The following is a 16514-nucleotide window of genomic DNA, read 5'->3' as shown; positions in this document are numbered from 1 at the left end:
ACCAGGCTTCAGCAGCCACGGCTTTGAATAATTCAACGTTTCTTTTCTCCTTCCCCCTTTTCCATAGTTGTTCTCTCCAGTTGCTTCCATTGTCAGGAAATTCAGCAACCGCTGTAGAGAACGCAAAGCCAGCCAGCCAGCGCTGTCTACCAGAGTATTGCGTGTGTGTGTGTGTGTTTGTGCAGTAGGTGTAGGCCCCTCTCTCTTGCCACAGAGGGGATTGTAGGTCAAGACATTAAATCATAACTGGCTGGTGTAGTGGGCGAAATGAAGAGCGGGCCGAGCGAGAGACTCAAAAAAGTGTGTGTGTGTGTGTGTGTATGAGCAGGCAAGTATTTTGCGGTGCTGACTACCGAACGCCTGTGTCAGTTGAAATCTGTCAGGGCAAGAGCCAAGTTTTATTCATATTCAAGCCATTCAGTAAACATTATTAGGCCCCAAAGGTAATTTAAAACCACATCTGTTAGATCCATATGTGGGGGAGTGTGTGTGTGTATATATATATCTTTACTGGGAGACCCTCTTAATATTATTGTGTTTTTTTAAAGATTGACAGCCATAAAATGACTGGGATGGAAAAGAAAGAGGGCATCGACTTTACAATCGACTTTAAAATGGGTATCTGGGAACACACATGAAGCTGCCTTATACTGAATCAGTCCTTTGGTCCATCAAAGTCAGGATTGTCTGTCTAGACTGGCAGCAGCTCTCCAGGGTCTCAGGCAGGGGTCTTTCACATCACCTACTTGCCTGGTCCCTTTAATGGGAGATGCCAGGGATTGAACCTGGGACCTTCTGCATGCCACACAGATGCTCTACTACTGAACCACAACCTCTCTCCATGGCTCTCCAGGGTCTCAAGGAGAGGTCTTTCACATCACCTACCTGCCTAGTCCCTTTAACTAGAGATGCCGTGGATTGAACCTGGGACCTTCTGCATGCCAAGCAGATGCTCTACCACTGAGCCACAGCCCCTCCCCTGAAAGAAACAGGTCTCTTGACTGAAACAGTGTCCTCTGCCTTTGCAGCTACCAAGCTGATTGTTAATATATCTTCACTTTACGTTTTTTTAATTGTAATTTATGGTATTCTGACCAATTTAACAGTGGCAGACCTCCTGTTGGGGCAAGCTGGCAAAATAGAACTCCTGGATGGATTTTTGCCATTGTGGATGGGCTGTGGCCAGAATGGCGTCGTAGATTTTGTTTTGGACTTGGGCCAGGTATTGGGTGGCCAGCACTATTTGGACACATGCCCTGAAAGTGGATCCGTAATGGCGGATACGTCTGTTCTCTCCAGGAGGCTCAGGTTATGAGCATGCACGTGTGCCCCTATTCTAAGTCAAGAGCCAGTTAGAAAGCATTAATAGCCCCCGAAGCTTTCTGAATTAAATACACTTCTTCAGAGAGCAGACCGGGGCATGCTCATCGCTCTAATTAAAAGTTGGGTTAGCAAAGTGTTTCACAGGCTCGAAATATCTCCACCTGCTGTAGCCGTTAAAGGACGTTCGTCAGCCTCTGGAAATGAGGCCAGATTTCGTTCTCGGAGCGCTTTGGCACAGACACGTTGTTGCGTAGGAAGTTTTATTAGCGGCAGGGTTATAAAGATGGGGCTTGCATGCGAACGGGAGCAGGTTTCCCCCCAGTTAAGCAAGGGCCCTTGTTCTCTTACTGACATCATTTCCTCGTTCTTGGTTTCCATTTTTGTGCGTTCCTAAGGAACCTGAGCATAGAGGGATGGGGGGAGATTTCCCAGAATCCAAATCCCAGAGTCTACTGTGGAGGTCAAGGGTACAGAATTAAGGTGTTGAGAACCACAGCAGAAATTGGGGCAGAACTGGAGGAATCAGTGTTTGCATCAGTGTTTGGCTCCCGTGGCCCTTTCTTGCATGTGCAGGGTAGTGCCCCTTGCCACTATGGGGTCAGGACTTTCTTGCATGTGCAGGGTAGTGCCCCTTGCCACTATGGGGTCAGGAAGCAATTTTCCTCCAGGCCAGATTGTCCAGGGATCCTGGAGGGTTTTTTGTGTGGCCATCCTCTGGATGTGGAGTAGGGGTCATTGGGGGTGCGGGGCGGGGGAGGTAGTTGTGAATTTCCTGCATTGTGCAGGGGGTTGGACTAGATGACCCTGGTGGTCCCCTCCAGCTCTGTGATTCTATGAAACTGGTGAGTTAGGGGTGGAATTAAGCACTGTAAGATCAAGAACAAACATACGTAAGGGCCAAAATTAATACTAAGTGCAAATGATCTTCTGTAATTATATATAATGAATTTATTACAGATAAAAATCAACAACTTTGTATACGGACCTACTATAGCCTCTATATCTCTATTAAAAATATGAACGTAAAACACAATTAGACACAAAATTACAACCAAACAATTAGACCAAAACTAAGACCAAATGCATTTCAGCCATGGTGGTCTAAATCCATTAAAATCCAGAATGCAATAATACCATTAAACAGATATACAAATATATGTCAGTATAACAATCTCAGTCATAAAGTGGTGTTTATAAAATATAAAGTTTACTTATATAAAAGTTTACTTATAAACCATCCAGGTTTTCCATTTGAATTTTAGGCTTCAATAAATCAGAAAATGTAAGTTCTTTTCTTTTATAAAAACCCTCTTGAATGGGAAGATGTTGGATGTCTTGCCTCTGTTGCCTACTATGGTGCCCTGATCAAGGTATCCCAAGTCATAAAGATGTCATCAAGTCTGAATACGTGAAACAGTATATATTTCAGGGTTAGGGGTGGAGCCCAAGAAGCTTCTGACAGGTTAGGGGATGGAGTCAGGGTGGATCCAGGTAAGTTATGGGTCAAGGCAGATTCTGAATATCAGGGACGGAAGTTGGAGGTTTCCAGAGATTCCAGAGTTGATTGACAGAACATGATCTTACCAATCAGACCACTAAAATACTGGCTAAGGGCCAACCGTTATCTGAATCTTCTATGTGAGTGAGCACCATCTCCCCACAACTATTTAAACAAGATATATCTATGAAAAATGCCATCCTCTCCTTTGAAAAACCCCAGGGACTCAACATCTAATTATCCAAATGTCTGGCTATCCCACAGGGCGCTTGAATAAATGAGGTCGAACTAGGCTTGTAGTGAGGGAGTCTTTTGGGGACGGGCCGTGGCTCCATGGTAGAGCATCTGCTTGGTAGGTAGAAGGTCTCAGGTTCAATCCCCGGCATCTCTGGTTAAAAGGACTAGGCAGGTAGGTGGTGTGAAAGACCTCCGCCTGAGACCCTGGAGAGCCGCTGCCGGTCTGAGCAGACAAGGCTGACTTTGATGGACCAGGAGTCTGATTCAGTATAAGGCAGCTTCATGTGTTCATGTGAAAACAGGCTTGCTAGGGGTCGTTGGACTGGATGGGAAGCTTCAGGTAAAACGATCTACTGCGTACGTTTTCCTTTCCCCCTCTTCTCCGCCAAAGATATCCTTCAGAATATAATTTTCCATCCTCTTGTTTCTCGTCCTTGTGTGATCTTCTGACACTTGATGGATGAATAGGATAATTGGTGATTACTTCATGCATCTCTGGCAGCGCCGGTTACCAAACGTAATTAAACCTCTGATTTTATGTTCTCCCTCCCTCTCTCTCCCTCTCTCTCAACCCCCTCCCTTTTTAATAAGGTTCTTGCCAAATGTGAGGGGCCAGCCAGCTTCTAATTTTATTCCTGATTCAATAGCGGTGACCATTTTAAATATCATCCTGTGCTGTAACTGCTCTCCTTTTCTGGCTTGGTTCAGCCGGCACGTGACGGTGGTGGAAAGTGCCGTCAAGTCGCAGCCTCCTTATGGGGTTTTCAAGGCGAGAGACGAGCTAAGGTGGTTTGCCATTGCCTGCCTCTGTGTAGCAACCCTGGGCTTCCTTGGTGGTCTCCCATCCAAGTACTAACCAGGGCCAACCCTGTTTAGCAGACAAGATCTGATGAGACCAGGCTAGCCTGGGACATCCAGGTCAGGGCAAAAGACATTCAGAGGTGGTTTGCCATTGCTTGCCTCTGCATAGCAACCCTGGACTGCCTTGGTGGTCTCCCGTCCAAGTACTAACCAGGGCCGACCCTGTTTAGCTTCCAAGATCTGATGAGATCGGGCTAGCCTGGGCCATCCAGGTCAGGGCAAAAGACATCTAGAAGTGGTTTGCCATTGCCTGCCTCTGCGTAGCAACCCTGGGCTTCCTTGGTGGTCTCCCATCCAAGTACTGACCCTGCTTAGCTTCCAAGATCAGGCTAGCCTGGGCCATCCAAGTCAGGGAATCATGTGGTATCTGGGTTTATTTTAACCACGGTTCATTGGTGAAACCAGGATTTGGCCCATTCAAATCCTGGTTTGTATCCATATGGTTTTATCACCACTGCTTCACAGAGACCTGGCTTGTAGCCTGACCTACAGTACCAGAAAGCAAACCAGGATAACTACATCCACCTGTCACATGAAACCATAGTTAAGACTAACTGCAGTTAATAAACCAGCCAGGTGCCTCTAGGAAGCCCACAAACAAGACGACTACAGCAGCATCCTGCCTGTGTTTCCCAGCATCTAATATAATGGTCCTCTGATCCTGGAGAGAATAGGTATGCATCATGACTAGTCGTTTGACTAGTATAAACACTGATCCTGCATTGAGAAGGGGGCCTATATGTCCCCTTCCAACTCTATGATTCTAAGTCAGCGGTAGCCATTCTTTTTGTAATGTACCACATGAGAAGTAGAAAGTACACATGCATCTGACTGGACCTTGGTGTTACCTTGCCTGTGCCAGGAAGTAGCACATTATCGGAGAGGCATGTAGATCTTAACTCACTGGGTCTTTTCCCACAAGTACCACGAGAGCATAGTTGATCTGTCGGGGTCTGTAAATCACGTAGGATTGTTTGTTCATGCACACAAGATTTTGTACAAGCATGCAGCTGTACTTTCTGGCCACTGTAGACATTTAGGGTTGCCAGCACTGTCTTGGCAAATGTTGGGAGATATTGAGGGTGGTATCTGGGGTAGGTGGAGTTTGGGGAGAACGTGGCATCATTTCTAGGTGATGAGTTCCCCTTATCTCTCTAGTAAAAACCATAGTCACATAGGAAATTCCTAGAATGGCATTGTGGAAGCCATTCCTCTGCCATTTTTTCTCCCACTTCTTAATTTCTCAAGGATGGACAGAGATGATCTCCACGTGAGAAAATACAGAGTCCGAAAACAACATTATTTCCGTCAGCATAAAGCATTTACCAGAAATGGCCTTTACATAAGCCAGATGTGGCGAGATCAAAAGTAGTATGATGCATGATTTTTGGCTGCTTGAGATCATGGTCGAGCAAAGCTGTAATAATGGGACACTTTGGAGGTGTTCGTTCATAGGGTCGCCATAAGTCGCCATGGTCTCAGGATGCATTTCAGAGCTAGTGTGGTACTGTGAGGCTAAGGTCTCGAATGTGTGTCGTGATCCCCCCCCCCATGTTTATTTTAAACAAGGATTTTCTTTTACCAATTTAGCTGCCAGGATTGCTTTTTCAAGGAGGAGAATGGCCTGGGACGAGAGGTGAAACTTTCACCTCCTCCTAGGGTTGCCAACCTCCAAGTAAGTAGCTGGAGATCTCCTGCTATTACAACTGATCTCCAGCCCATAGAGATCAGTTCCCCTGGAGAAAAATGGCCGCTTTGGCCATTGGACTCTATGGCATTGAAATCCCTCCCCTCCCCAAACCCCGCCTCCTCAGGCTCCGCCCCAAAAGCCTCCCACCGGTGGCAAAGAGGGACCTGGCAACCCTACTCTGGCTTCAAATTGATACTAGTCATGATACATACCTATTCTCCGCCCCAAAAATCTTCTGCTGGTGGTGGCAAGCCTACTTCCTCCCCAAGTTGCTTTTACTGGAGGGGAAAATATGGGTACCACTAGGTTTTCCCCAGCAGTGGTAACAGCAGCACCAGTGAGAAAATGACAGGGAAGAAAATGGTTAAAGCCCCATTCTGTTCTGTTCCTTGGAATAGCAATCCTCTCAGATAAATTTGCAAAGGAAGAAAAAATCATCCAGTGTCACTGACCGCAAACTAGAATCTGTCTCTCATGGGATTTGTTGGTGGAGCATATGCCGCAATTCGGGATTGCCGCTCTAGGCAAAAACCTGTAATTCGCTTTGTAGTTTAACATTTTGGCCTCTTTATTGCTGCTGGTTTGTTTCTATGCGTCCAGTTTGAAAATTTTATTTCTGTTTGCTGTGCATTGCCTTGAAAACCTGGGTTAGGGGGTAGCCCAGCATTTTATAGAGCACCGTAAGGGTAAGAATGAAGAGTAAGAATGAAGAAGGCTGATAGGAAGGAAGTAGATTCCTTTGAAATGTGGTGTTGGACGAAGGTGTTACGGATACCCTGAATGCCCCCCCCCAAAAAACCCACAAAAAACAAATCAGTGGGTTATAGATGAAATCAAACCTGAACTGACCCTAGAAGCTAAAATGACTAAACTGAGGCTGTTGTATTTTGGTCACATTACGAGAAGACAAGAGTCACTGGAAAAGACAGTCATGCTAGGAAAAGTTGAAGGCAGCAGGAAAAGAGGAAGACCCAACAAGAGATGGATTGACTCCATCAAGGAAGCCACAGCCCTCAGTTTGCAAGACCTGAGCAAGGCTGTTAAAGATTTTGGAGGACATGGAATAGGGTTGCCATGGGTCAGAAGTGACTTGATGGCACTTAACACACACAGACAAGGGTAAGAAGGCTGCGGAGGGGTTCTTTGGAAAAGTCACAATTTTCTCTTCCAGAGTTGCAATGTGTACGCAGATCTTGGCGAACCAGTCTGTGAAACGGGTATGAAACAAGTGCCGCTATAGCCCAGCCCCGCTGTGGAGACATAATTTAGATTCCTTCTAATTATCACACGCTACGATTTTTCTGTGCTTCACATGTATTTATTTCGCTCTGAGTTTTTTTTTTTAAGGGCTCCCGGTTTCCAGACGACATATGCCACAGAAATTCAAAAACACCCTCTTCCTCCTTATGAATTTTGCGACGACGCGAGTCGCATTGGCAATTAGGACAAAGAGTTAAAAGCGAGCCAGCCTTCCGTTTCGGGGGGAATTTAGTCTTATCGTATTTCTTCCCCATAATGGCTTTGATCTCTTCAGTGCCATTTTAGAACGGGGACATAAAAAATGCACACATTTTAAACACCTGCCCCAAATCCTTTCTAAATTTGTCAGATATAGGAAATTACGAGCCCGTTGTTCTACATTAGGCAGAGATAGATACCTCTATTTTGTGGCAGATTAGCCATTTAGCTGTCAGAGTGGCTCTCAAGAACCAGGAGTTTCATTTCTAATCCATTGTCTACCAGGGAGGTGTGTTCCTAAAGATGGATTTATTTTTTTTTGAGCAGAAAAGGCATGTGTCAGATTCTTTTTAAAATATGAATTGAAGCCCTCTTTTGAGTCCATGGAGAAGTCTGGGACCCTTTTTTCTGTTTGATACACTAAAAAGATCTTCCATCTCTTCTTTTAATTGCAGCAGATATTAATTTTCTGGAGTCGCTCAGAGATGACTATATTTTAGGGCAAATATTAGCGTCACTAATCATTGTCAGGGGCTGGCTTTAAGAAAATTGGTTAGAAGAAGGAGAAGAAGGAGGAGGAGTTGGTTTTTATATGCCGACTTTCTCTACCACTCAATCATCTTCCCTTCCCCTCCCCGCACCAGACAACCTGTGAGGTAGGTGGGGCTGAGAGAACTGTGACTAGCCCAAGGTCACCCAGCTGGCTTCGTGTGGAGGAGTGGGGAAACCAACCCAGTTCACCAGATTAGCGTCTGCCACTCATGTGGAGGAGTGGGGAATGAAACCCGGTTCTCCAGATCAGAGTCCACCGTTCCAAACCACCGCTCTTGACCACCACACCACACCATGAAATAGAGGCTGTACGCAGCAATATTGCATGTTTCTGGCCATCTCGTGGTTGTTCTTGTTGAGTGACTATTATTACCCTGTTCAGTGGGCCACTGCACCAGACAAAGGGTTGGATCCAGCGATCAGTCAGCAGTAGAGGGTGACGATTCATAGAGTTGGAAGGCACCAAAAGGGTCATCTAGTCCAACCCCCTGCACAATGCAGGAAATTCACATCTACCTCCCCCCACACCCCCAGTGACCCCTACTCCATGCCCAGAAGATGGCCAAGATGCCCTCCCTCTCATGATTCTGGATCGTCCTTGCGTTCCCATTGTATTGATGTGGGACCAGAAGCACGGCCAAGTGAGACGGCGGGAAAGAAGCACACTCCTGCACACAATCCATCCCTGCAGGTTCATTCTCTTTGTTGAGGCTGATAACAGGAGCTTTGAAAGGGAACACCGAAATGGATGGCAAAGGGGTTATCTGGCCCTGACGACGCCAGGAACATAAGGGCACCGTCGGTGCACATGTTGTCGAGATTTTTGTTTTTGGGAACCTCTGGTCTTGCGAGCGCATCGATCGCCATGAGGCATGTTGTTTCCAAACGGATACAGAGCGACTGAAAGGCTGAGATAAAACGCAGACTCTGCCAAATAACCATTTGCAAAACAACAAAAAATAGTAAAAAAAAAGAAAAAAAAGATCGAGCCTGTTTCAACCGGAGTGCCAAAAACAAAACAAAAAAATGCCTACAATGGTTAGATCGGAGGGAGTCCATCCTGGAAGATATTGCTGCATCTGGCTTATGTAAAGGCCATTTCTGGTAAATGCTTTATGCTGAGGGAAATAATGTGGTTTTCAGACTCTGTATTTTCTCACATGGAGATCATCTGTGCCCTCTGAAAGGGTCTTTTTTGCCTGGGTTTTGTTGGTAGGGCACCTGCCAAACGGATCCATGTGCTGTTCAGAACCCATAAGAGCATAAGAAAAGCCCTGCTGGATCAGACCAAGGTCCATCAAGTCCAGCAGTCTGTTCACACAGGGGCCGACCAGGTGCCTCTAGGAAGCCCCCAAGCAAGACGGCTGCAGCAGCATTGTCCTGCCTGTGTTCCACAGCACCTAACATAACAGGCATGTTCCTCTGATCCTGGAGAGAATAAGTGTGCATCATGACTAGTATCCATTTTGACTAGTAGCCATGAATACCCCTCTCCTCCATGAACATGTCTGCTCCCCTCTTAAAACCTTCCAAGCTGGCAGCCATCACCACATAAGAACATAAGAAAGGCCCTGCTGGATCAGACCAAGGCCCATCAAGTCCAGCAGTCTGTTCACACCGTGGCCAACCAGGTGCCTCTAGGAAGACCACAAGCAAGACGACTGCAGCAGCAGTTGCATAAGTATGTTTGATCATGCCGTTAGGACACATTCTTCATACGAAATACTGAGGTTCATGGGTGACCTTGGGCTACTCACAGCTTTCTTAGAGCTCTCTCAGCTCCTCCTACCTCATAGGGTGTCTGTTGTGAGGAGGGGAAAGGAAGGTGATTGTAAGCCAGTTTGATTCTTCCTTAAGTGGTAGAGAAAGTTGGCATATAAAAACCAACTCCTCCTCCTTCTTCTTACTTAACCAATCTCACTTTCCTGTTTTGATCATGCCTTTCCCACTGAGGAGCTCAGACTGATATATGTGTTCTCCCTTCGTCTAACTTGACCTCACAACAGTCCTGTGGGGTAGGTTTGGTTGATAGAAATTGCCTAGCCAGGGATCACCGAACTTCATAGTTGATTTGGGGATCTGAGCCAAGGTTTCTCTTAGCATAATGTTACTTTGCACTGGCGACAGGCAGAAGCTGAATGGATGGACTGAAAAACATTGAGTCTAAAACTATATGAAGGATGTGATCCATGGCGTTATATCTGCGAGGACCGATTCAGACATTTCGGGCTCTAAGCCTGGCTTTTCTCAGGGGTGGCGTCTTGAACCTTGCTGTCTTAGACTGTGGCAAATGGAACAAACGTGGCATGCCAAGAGATCTCACGATGAGTGCCCTGTTAGGTGCTAAAGGGAGGTGGAGATGAAGCAGCCCCCATTCTTGTAGTGCTTGTGAGCATGCTCCTCTGATCCTTGAGAGAATAGATATGCATCATGACTAGTATCCATTTTTACTAATAGCCATGAATACCCTCTACTTAAAAAAGAAAAAAAATCTTTTTTTTTTCAGAAATGCCATAAAAATAATAGAATCATAGAGTGGGAAGGGATCACCAGGGTCATCTAGTCCATCCCCCTGCACAATGCAGGAAATTCACAACTACCTCCCCCCTACACCCCCATTGACCCCTACTCCATGCCCAGAAGATGAGGAACAAAACCCCTCCAGGATCCCAGGCCAATCTGGCCTGGAAGAAAATAGCTTCCTGACCCCCAAGTGGCAATTGGCATTTCCCTGGCCATGTAAGAAATGGCCATGAGAGCCAAACACTGATGTGGAAATGGGCTTTCGGGCTGAGCCAGCTAGCCACTCCCAACATCCATGCATTCCCCCCCCCCAGGAAAGAGTATCCATTCCCCCCTACCCAGAATTGGACCATGTATTAATTACTTCTATATAATATGTGCTTGCACAGGGGACTACCTTTACCTTTAATACAGGTCTGCACAGTTTGGGAGGGGCTGTGGCTCAGTTTGCAAAGCATCTGCTTGACATGCAGAAGGTCCCAGGTTCAATCCTCGGCATCTCCAGTTAAAGGGACTGGGCAAGTAGGTGATGTTTAAGACCTCTGCCTGAGACCCTGGAGAGCCGCTTCCAGTCTGAGTAGACAATACTGACTTTGATGGACCGAGGGTCTGATTCAGTAGAAGGCAGCTTCATGTAACCCTCTGTGCCGAATGCAGTTTGTGTATGCAGTCCGCACACGAATCATCCTTCCTAGACTCCCGCTCATGGCAGGGGGGCTGCATTCAGTTTGGGGCGGTCACGAGTTCTGCAGATCTGATTCAAGAAAGAAAAAAGCAGTATGTATTCGGTGCAGCTTGTGAAAGAGAAAACGGGCGGTGAAAGACCCCTTGCGAGATAATCATTGGCTCTCCCCTCCGAATGCTGGCGGTCTTTCCATAATCTCCCTTTGCAGCTTTGTAACCGGTGTGCGCTCCCTGGAAATGCATTTTCTCCTTCTTAAAGGGTTCTGGACATTGTGGCATAAGTAGGTCAGAGTTGCGCAAACTAATCCTCGCTGATAAAGAGCGTGGGGGGGAAATAAGACCATGAATCCTAGAGACAGCGGTTTGGAGTGGAATGTATACGTCTGTATCCTTGTTTTATTGCATGGATAAGGAGCCAGACGCTGTATATATTTAGGGAACTAGGCTGCCATACATAATACATTCCTTCTGCTCATCGTGGGGGAAAGGGAGACAACATTGGTTTTATTTACATCCTATTAACCTTAAACCAAGGAGGCAATTTCTTGCTGTTAATATTTTATATGGAATTTACTACTACTACCACCACCACCACCACCACCACCATTGCTGCTACTACTACTACTACTACTAATCCGAAAATCTGAAATACTTTTTGATCACCGACATGACGCCACAAGTGGAGAATTCCACTTTGGTCCATGCAAAAAATTATTTAAAATATTGTCTAAAATTACCTTTGGGCTATGTGTATAATGTGTATAAAAACATACATGAATTTTGGGTTTAGACTTGGGTCCCATCTCTCATGGGAGATCTGTCATAATGACAGATCTCATTATGTATATGCAAATATTGAAAAAAAAATCTGAAATCCGAAACACTTCTGGTCCCAAGCATTTCGGATAAGGGAAACTCAACACGTATTATTGTTGTTGTTGTTGTTCTTATACTCACTGGGACTTGAAGCACATTACAAATTTGATCAGAACTATTCAGTCAATCAGCATGAGATAGACAATGTATGATTAGCTAAAATGCGATCTTGGGCTGTATCAACAGAAGTATAGTGTCCAGATCACACGAAGTGATGGTATCGCTTTACTCCGCTCTGGTTAGACCTCACCTAGAGTACTGTGTTCAGTTTTGGGCACCGCAGTTTAAGAAGGATGTAGACAAGCTGGAACGTGTCCAGAGGAGGACAACAAAGATGGTGAGGGGTCTGGAGACCAAGTCCTATGAGGAAAGGTTGAAGGAACTGGGTATGTTTAGCCTGGAGAGGAGAAGACTGAGAGGTGATATGATCACCATCTTCAAGTACTTAAAGGGCTGTCATGTAGAGGAGGGTGCCAAGTTGTTTTCTGTTGCCCCAGAAGGTGGGATCAGAACCAATGGGTTGAAGTTAAATCTGAAGAATTTCCGTCTAGACATTAGGAAGAATTTTCTAACAGTTAGAGTGGTTCCTCAGTGGAACAGGCTTTTTCAGGAGGTGGTGAGCTCTCCTTCCCTGAAGGTTTTTAAGCAGAGGTTAGATGGCTTCCGTGGCACAGCCCACAAACAAGACGACTTCAGCAGTATTATCCTGCCTGTGTTCCACAGCACCTAATATAATGGGCATGCTCCTCTGATCCTGGAGAGACTAGGTATGCATTATGACTAGTATCCATTTTGACTAGTAGCCATGGATAGCCCTCTCCTCCATGAACATGTCCCCTCCCCTCTTTGAGCCTTCCAAGTTGGCAGCCATCCCCACATCCTGGGGCAGGGAGTTCCACAGTTCTACTATGAGTTGAGTGAAGAAATACTTCATTTTATCTGTTTTGAATCTCTCACCCTGCAGCTTCAGCAGATGACCCCACCTTCTAGGATTGGGAGAGAGGGAGAAAAGCTTCTCCCTGTCCACTCTCTCCATACCATGCATAATTTTATTTTATATTTTATAATTCTATAGATAGATGCTGGAGGAGAGCTTATGTATACATTTCAGGGATTCCTGGGGATTGTAGTTTTTCCCTGTTGCTCCTTGAGGGATGCCTATCCACAGATGTCGTCCGCAGTGCTCACCCCTTTATTTGCATAGCCCCAACCACACTTTGTTTCTGGGTCATCCGAAAGGGAGACGTGGAAGGTCTGTTTTTTTGTATGGACAACGAGCCAAATTCCGTTCTCCAGAATCTACGTGATCCTTTGTGCTGATGAAGCTTCCGCTGGGCTCTTGAGTGTGTTCCTCCCCACCTTCCTAATTCAGGCATCCAGTACATGAGTATTGTGGCAAATTCATCAGAATTGCTGCCAAGAAAGCAGAGAGACCGGGAAGGAGAAATCTTCCCGTGCTCTCTCTTGTACTTTCTGTTTTGGAATGCACAAACGTTCCCAAGTCCGGCCCCATCGTAGCTCTGTTCTCGAGTTTACATGAATTTGCCGACAGCACTGGTACAAAGCTGATAGGAAGAAAGTAGATTCCTTAGACACGTGGTGTTGGAGGATAGTGTTGCGGATACCCTGGACTGCCAAAAAAACAAACCAGTGGGTTATAGATCAAATCAAGCATGAACTGACCCTACAAGCTAAAATGACTAAACTGAGGCCGTCGTACTTTGGGCACATTATGAGAAGAGTCACTGGAAAAGACAGTCATGCTAGGAGAAGATGAAGGCAGCAGGAAAAGAGGAAGACTCAACAAGAGATGGATGGACTCTATAAAGGAAGCCACGGCCTTCAATTTGCAAGACCTGAGCAAGGCTGTCAAAGATAGGATGTTTTGAAGGACACTGATTCATAGGGTCACCACCTGTGAGGCGGGGCTTGTAGCCACCTGTTCTGCACTGATTGGCAGAGAGGAGGAGCCATGCACTGATTGGCAGAAGGGAGCACCAGAGGCCTTTTTAGTGTATCGATGTCTCGAATCTCTTGGTCACTTTTCTGTTGTGTGCATAAGGCAATATTCAGTCGTTTTGGGGCGTGTGCCTCTTAGACCATTTATACAAAGCTGTTTCCCTGTGGTCATCCCTGCCAACCGCTTCGGGGCTTCCTTCTGATTCCTTTTGGGAGGGGCCATGGCTCAGTAGAAGAGCATCTGCTTGGCATGCAGAAGGTCCCAGGTTCAATCCCCGGCATCTCCAGTTAAAGGGACTAGGCAAGTAGGTGATGTGAAAGACCTCTGCCTGAGACCCTGGAGAACCATCGGGGAGGGCCATGGCTCAGTGGTGGAACATCTACTTGGCATGTAGAAGGTTCCAGGTTCAATCCCCGGCATCTCCAGCTAAAGGGACTAGGCAAGTAGGTGATGTGAAAGACTTCTGCCTGAGAACCTGGAGAGCCGCTGCCAGTCTAAACAGACAATACAGACTTTGATGGACCAAGGGTCTGATTTAGTATAAGGCAGCTTCATATGTTCATGTGTTCTTCATGATTATGCATGCATTTCCTGACAATCAGAGGTCGCCTCACGCTCCCTGAGCGTTTTGCCCTCGTTCTCTGGATTCTGGCTAAAACAGCATCTGGGAAGCATGGGCAAAATGTGCAGAAACGCGGGAGAGCCAGGTGACCTCTGACGGTCGGGAAAGGCGTGCATAATCAAAAGGAAGCCCCGAAGCAATTGGTGGGGGTGACCGCAAGGTAAACAGCCCTTCATAAATGGCCTTAGTGTGACAAGCAATGTGGAGTTGAGGGGGTAATTGCTTTTGTTGACCATTGCGCAGATCTTGGAGAATACGTTTGCATCTTTTGGAAAACTGGGGCATACCGTTGCACACTTAGACCTGCCATAAGGAGGTTATCCTCTGCTGTACACTCGCATTACATGTGTATTTCTGTACTTAAAAGAAGAAGAGTTGGTTTTTATACCCCTCTTTTTCTCTACCTTTAAGGAGTCTCAAAGCGGCTTACAATCGCCTTCCCTTCCCCTCCCCACATCAGAGACCCTATGAGGTAGGTGGGGCTAAGAGAGTTCGGAGAGAACTGTGTCTGGCCCAAGGTCATCCAGCAGGCTTTGTGTGGAGGAGTAGGGAAACAGACCTGGTTCACCAGATTAGAGTCCACCGATCATGTGGAGGAGTGGGGAATCGAACCCGGTTCTCCAGATTAGAGTCTGCTGATTTTAAGCACTACACCACACTGGCTCAAAACCAGTTGCCAATTAAAGTAGTTCTTGTGAGTTTGATACACAGCTGGCAACAGGAGAGCCAGTGTGGTGTAGGGGCTGAGCGGTGGTTTGGAGCTGAGGACTCTAATCTGGAGAACCGGGTTTGATTCCCTGCTCCTCCACGTGAGCGTCAGACGCTAATCTGGTGAACCTGGTTGGTTTCCCCACTCCTACACATGAAGCCAGCTGGGTGACCTTGGGCTAGTCACAGCCCTCTTAGAGCTCTCTCAGCCCCACCTACCTCACAGGGTGTCTGTTGTGCGGAGGGGAAGGGAAGGTGATGGTAAGCTGGTTTGATTCTTCCTTAAGTGGTGGAGAAAGTCGGCATATATGAAAACCAACTCTTCTTCTTCTTCTTTAATTCCCCCCCAACACACACCAAAACACTTCCTCCCTATCGCTTCCACCCAAAGCTATAGAGATAAAGATGCTTCTCATTACTGTGATTGTGATTTTTTCCCCAACCGAACCGTTGTGCGAGGCAGGGGGGAGTCAGACTCCAATCCCTTGAGCGTACTACAATCTGTACGTCGGCCATCCCAGCTGCTGAGACAGCAGAATCTTTTTTCTTTCCGTCTTAGATAAGACTCTACTCAAGTAACACAGACACACACACACACTCACACAAAATATGATGATCACGTAAGGCGATTTAAGGACTACGTAAAAATCGCTCAACTAAAAACTCCGAACTGAGCGATTTAATTCCTTGGGGTTCCAGGCATCCAGGGCTGCGAAAACGATGCTTCAGGAGGGGAAGGATGGAGAAAGACCTGCTCATTTTTCAAATGCGATATAAATCAAGCAAGATGGCTGAAATGGAAGTTATCTGTAAAGCTTTAGGGATTTTGCCTTCTCCTGTATCTCACTCCCCGTTCTCGTTGCGGTTATCCTGAGGTCTAATTGCTTTATCCTCATATCCTGTAGCCGAGGGTTGGCCCTGCTTTGGATCGAAAAGATCTGCAAATCAGATCCAGCCCTGTCTACAGATCAGGAGGGGAAAAAATCAAATTTCTTTAATACAAAATACTTGAAGGGCTGTCATACAGAGGATGGTGCCGAGTTGTTTTCTTTTGCCCCAGAAGGTCGGACCAGAACCAACGGGTTGAAATTAAATCAAAGGAGTTTCCGTCTAAACATTAGGAAGAACTTTCTAACAGTTAGAGCGGTTCCTCAGCTTCCTCAGGAGGTGGTGAGCTCTCCTTCCCTGAAGGCTTTTAAGCAGAGGCTAGATGGCCATCTGTCAGCAATGCTGATTCTATGACCTTAGGCAGATGATGAGAGGGAGGGCATCTTGGCCATCTTCTGGGCACTGGGTGTGTGTGTCTGGGGGGAGTTAGTTGTGAATTTCCTGCATTGTGTAGGGGGTTGGACTTGATGGCCCTGGTGGTCCCTTCCAACTCTATGATTCTTTGAAAAGTAATTATGGATTAAGCCCCTCCCTTTAAAACAGAGATGTCTGCACGTGTGAAAACACCACCAAAATCCTCTCAAAGTTCAGGAAGTGTACTGGCTCACTATAGAAATCCAAAATTGCTACTCAA

This window comes from Euleptes europaea, chromosome 12 (assembly GCF_029931775.1).
Source record: "Euleptes europaea isolate rEulEur1 chromosome 12, rEulEur1.hap1, whole genome shotgun sequence".
In the NCBI taxonomy this organism is placed as follows: Eukaryota; Metazoa; Chordata; class Lepidosauria; order Squamata; family Sphaerodactylidae; genus Euleptes; species Euleptes europaea.
This window is presented reverse-complemented; position numbering follows the sequence as displayed.